General features: G+C 32.2%; 1 pseudogene; it reads left to right on the forward strand.

Annotated features, from left to right (window-relative positions):
• LOC104725959 lies at positions 974–2,867 on the forward strand (annotated as a pseudogene).

The raw sequence follows: 5,740 nt of genomic DNA on the forward strand, positions 1-5,740 counted from the left end.
CATGTGCCTAATCAAGTGTCGGAGTCAGATTCCGACCTATTTGAAAGACCTTTGCATGTGCCTACTTCATTCACTAGCACCACAAAATTCAACCCTCTCTTTTTCTTTCCTCCCTTTCTAATAAAGGATAATGGTTCTAATTTCTAAATATTGTAGACATGAAAGTTCATATAAGTTCAATCACATAATTGAACTTGTGTGACATATTTCAAAGTTTTAATAGTGATATATAGGTGGAAATTCTCCATTCTTGTTTAAATTATAGAAATATTGCACCTAGCTATAATTTAAATTATTAAAGAAAATATGAAGATTTTTAAACAAATTATATTTCGAATTAAGAAATGAAAATCAATTATACAATATAACTACTAGAATTATATTAGTATAGGAGTTTTTTTTAAATTAAAAAGTTGAATATAAAATATTAATAGAGTAACAGAACAATACAGAAGAAAGTAAACACTATTAACGAATGAGAATAAAATAGGTAAATATAATGAATAAAGGAGAATTTTTGTTAAAATTATGAATCCTATGTTTTTTTTAATCTTAAAACGATATTTGAAGAGAGACTAATCATCATGACTCATCATGATTAAGGGAAACATAACAAGTTTAAATATCTTCTAATAACGACAAAAACAACACAAAAGGAGAGAAAGTTCATTTTTAAGGGAGGACTTTTAAAATTTCAAATTCATAAGAAAGCAAAATACATGAAAGAGTGATAAAGTGATAACTCACCAAACAAACAAATTTCAATTTTTGTTCTTTACATGAAATATTGGCCACTCACCAAACAAACAACCTAAAAAAATTAGATAATATGCAATTAATAATACGAAATTAAATTATTATTACTAGGAACGGTTACACATTCAAAATTTGTGTGTGTTTGACTGTTGAAATACAAATAACCAAATACATATACACACACACCATACAAATGTTTATGCATGACACACTATGTGACAGTTATAAATAGAGAAAACTCCCACATGAGAAAGAAACGTTACTACTCATCATTATATATATAAATGTTATGTCTCTCTATACATTTTTATAAGCTTCACTGTGATTTAGATTCTGTCAGAGTCTCTCTCTCTCTCTTTCTCGTTCACCATCTTTCTCATGTTTCATTGATCTTTCGAACCAAGCTTTTGTAACCATACTTGATACTCTGTTTCTTCTTTCACTCTGATCTTAATGGGGAAGACGAGTACTGGGACGAGAGACTGGGCTCAGATCTACGCTATCTACGGGATCGAGCAGAAACACACACTCTTGTTCCTCGTACTCAACGCGGTTGCTTTCTCTGTACTCTCCGCCGTGTTTTTCATCTACTTCAACCCGATCTGCGTCTTTGTAGAGTCGTTCTTCTTCTTCCCTAACGCCGCCGTGGCTAGATTCTTAGCCGGGTTTCTCGGAGCCGTGACGGCGCTTTCCGCCGTGTGTTTGTTTTACGCTGCGGGAAACTTTTTTTACTCGGCCGTGCCGCTAAGGTACGAGATGGCGCAGAGGATGGTTGGATCTGTTGGAGATTGGTCGAGTGTGAAGACCGCGCTTGATTTGGGTTGTGGTCGTGGTGTTTTGCTTAATGCGGTGGCGACGCAGCTTAAGAAAACTGGTAGTTCGGGTCGGGTCGTTGGGTTGGATCGGTCCATGAGTACTACTCTCTCTACTCTTCGTACTGCTCACATCGAAGGTTCGTGAGTTTATTGTTTTTTTTGTTTGGTTGACTTTTTGACTTTGTCTTTTTTACGTTACAAAAAAGTCGTTTCTCGTTAACCAACATATTATTATTTTGTAGATGTATGACTCTATTTGCGTGATTAACGGGTTTTTTTTTTATAGTAATTATTACATACTATGTGATTATAGTGAAAATTTGTGAATCATCTACAAGAATAGAGCATTCTAAATATCAAGAATATTGGATTAAAATTCAAATCTAAACTTTGTTGTAATTGGAACACAAGGCGAGATGATAAATTACATTCTAATACTGAATTTGAGTCCTTATGAAATCATAACAAAAGTTTGAACTTTGGAACCGTTGATTTAGTGTTATTATTAAACATGTCATTACTTTTTTTGAGGAGATCCAAATTTTGTATGATTTATATATTTTAGCTTTAGAAAGAAATAGTTTCCAGTCTCTGTCTTGATTTTGGTTAAATATCTGAAAATAGTTCCAAAAAATATATTTACTTTTGTCATTTGATTACAAAATTTTGATGTCTTTGTTCATTATTTTATTCAAAAATCAAGTTTTCTTTAATTAGTGTATTGATTAACTTAATATGTATAGGAGTACAAGAGTACGTGACTTGCCGTGAAGCAGACGTAAGACGGCTTCCGTTTAGTGATAATTACTTCGACGTGGTGGTCTCCGCCGTGTTTCTCCATACAGTCGGTAAAGAATACGGTCAGAAGACGGTGGAGGCGGCGGCAGAGAGGACGAGAGTTCTCGGAGAAGCCGTGAGAGTGTTGAAACCTGGCGGAGTTGGAGTGGTGTGGGACTTAGTGCACGTTCCTGAGTATGTTCGGCGGTTACAAGAGCTGAGGATGGAAGAGATTAGGGTTTCGAAGCGAGTCACTGCGTTTATGGTTAAGAGCCATATGGTTTCGTTTAAGAAAACCTATTCAGCATTTTGTTGGTTCTGGCGAAGTACGTTTAGATTGGAGATGTTGAATGACGTGAAATTTGAAAAATCATAATATAATTTCATACTTTTTTTTAATTAGTCAATCCAAGCAGCCATATATAAGAGACTTTCATCAATCCGCATAGAGTTTACATACTTTGCTTTGATGTATTTATCTAAGGTTTTTATCAATTAAATCGGTCTTATATTGTCATATTGATTTAGAACCATATAGCAAAATATCGATTGTATCTGATTATTAAACTTAGCCTAGCTGCAAACAACTTGTACATAAATTTTTCTGTTCAAACATTTGTACAATTTAATGCGAAACTAATCATAGATTGATTGAACTAACACTAACCATTCATAAGACATTTAACAATTTTTGTTTTCTTTCATATTTTAAGTGACGGTTGTAGTTAAATGATAATTGGTATTGGTTTATCTTATGAAATATATGTATGGAATACGATCTGAATGTGATGGAAGCTAGCTTAGAAAATTAGGTTTGGATATTAATGCACTATTTAGCTATACCAAATATAGATAGTTGATTATTTGGAAGCCTTTTTTGTTTGCTTCAAAACGAAGTGATAGTTACTTTAGTTAGTACATAGTGTCACTGTCACTATGTTCTTTTATTTGTTTTCATTCAATTAATTTATGAATAAAACTTTAGTATTTATATTTTCTTTCAAAAAGATAATAATCTGACCTTGTTAGCAATGCCGTTATAGAGCCTATAACATTAACACCACTATCTAAACGTGTAATAGACTAACTATGGAGAGTAAAGAGCACCGGTTTTTCACTTGTCCGTTTTTATAACAGGTGTGGGAGGCGCTCGTTAAACGGTTACTAGCGGATAATTTTAAGGCCGATTGGAAGGAGGTCATGGTTCTACTAGCTGGCGATACTTTGGACAAGACAACAAGGTTTCTAGTGGGATACGCTTTCCAGAACACAATTCACTCTATCTGGAGGGAACGAAATGATCGTCGACATGGTGAGCATCCTTGGACGACGGAGTGACTTGTGAAGATCATAGAAAAGAACGTCTGAAATCGGTTGAGCACAACAAAAGAGGATGGAGGTCCTAGCATTCATGCTTGATTTACAACTAGATTTTATTAAGCAAGTTCTAAAAAACATGTTTGGAAATGACTAAACTAGCTTTGTAAAATGTTTATTTGTTTTTGAATATAATTTTACATTAGATTTTTAAAAAGTAATAAACTAACTATTACTAGTAGTATTGTTTTTGTCGTTAGGGAGTGACAAATCAAAAGGAAATGAAAGAGTTAATTACGAAGTTTGGGCCGGGTCTACTAAATTAAACGGTATGAGGGGATCTAAACATTCAGGTGTGGGGGCATTTTCTTTTCATTGTCTCATCTTCTTTTGTCTTCCACTCTTCTTTCGTCTGCTAATTTTTTACCCAACAATCGTGTTTGAAACGACATGTGGTACTCTTTAACTGTTCTATTCTTTTTATCTACATATACTATATTTTGTTTCATTTTGGATAAATTTTAGTTTAATATATCACTTTAGTCCGTTTCTAGAGGAAAATAAAACATATTTTCATCTCAAAATGCCAAGTTTGAATATAAAGTTCTCAACTAAACGTATAACTTTATGTTATAAGAAAATGTGTTTGAGAATTTCAATGCCACAACACAGTTACCTGAACCTGTATTGCTAATCTAGAATTAAAAATGGCTCATTTAAGTTTTCTAATCTTTGTTCATGACGAGTACTTTACTCAACAATTTACGAATTTATTTGTGGAGTAAATTTCGACTCAGTTTATTTATTTCCTCTTTGTTCTATACTTCTTTCATCAGTTTAGTTTAGTGTATGTGATCTCTGTTTGTCTTACTTATGTTTTGACTCTTTTAGTTTCTGTCTTCCTGCAAAAAAGAGAAAAAAAATTTCTGTCTTGCTCACTCCCTCACTATTTGCTTCTAATTATTATATTTAACTATGATTTTATTTTTCCGAAGTGATCCTATGTTCCTAGGAAGATCAAATGTCTGACTAAATTGAACTAGTTTATTTATAACAGTTAGTGAAATGCTATTATAATGAACAATGCTAGTTGTATCTTATATTTCAGATTTTGGTGATTAATAAAGTCAGAAGTTATTAAAATCTCATTACATAGAATAAAATATTGCTTTTTACTGAGAATGTTCCTCCTCCATGGGTACACGGCTATGCATCACAATCCTTTAGATAAACTTGTGGAGTTTCAATTTACTCATTGCATATAGTTTTTCTCTTGTTTGTGTTCTTCAATCAACTACTTATTGATAAGCTACTTCTTGACTGGCTATAACCTAAATTCAATCAAGATATGATATAATACTAGTTATTTAAATTAACACAAAATCATATCAAATTCGAGATATCAAACCAACACACTCACACTCACACTCAATTGTATAATGGAATGACACACAATTTCTTGATTTCCGTATAGAAAATTGTTTTGCAGATCAGTTCTCTATTTAAGTTAAGCTTGAAGATTTTAATGAGACAAAATTTCACTTTCCAGTGACTTGTAATACAAGGCAAGTATGACTAGTTCAAAAGTTGAAAATGTAGTAGTCGTTATTATTAATGAAGGTAACGCTAAATGTGTCAAATATGAGTGAATAGAGTGTGGATTGTATATAACTCAAAAATAGTTTTTTTCTTCATGAAAAGCGAGTGAAAGACTACAGTACTCTTTAAATTTTTTAATGTGAATCAACACAGTCGTTATGAGAATTTTCAAATATGTAGTATTTTAGATTATATTTTAATAATAAATAAAAAACACTATATTTTACTGTATAATTCAAAATTATTTGAAGTATTTCTAGTTCAGAAAACATGTCATCAACGAACATAACTAGATATAAGATATATATGTATCATAATATATAAAAAAAAACAGATTTAAATCAAAATCCAGTGGTGTTTTTTAAGGGGTGCCTAACACAGACCACATCATACCAATTCCACAATCTAACTCATTTCAACCAAACAAAAAAAAAACATAAGAGACAGAGCAAAAAACAAAGCTATCCAAAACTATT

This window comes from Camelina sativa, chromosome 11, assembly GCF_000633955.1.
Source record: "Camelina sativa cultivar DH55 chromosome 11, Cs, whole genome shotgun sequence".
Taxonomy (NCBI): domain Eukaryota; kingdom Viridiplantae; phylum Streptophyta; class Magnoliopsida; order Brassicales; family Brassicaceae; genus Camelina; species Camelina sativa.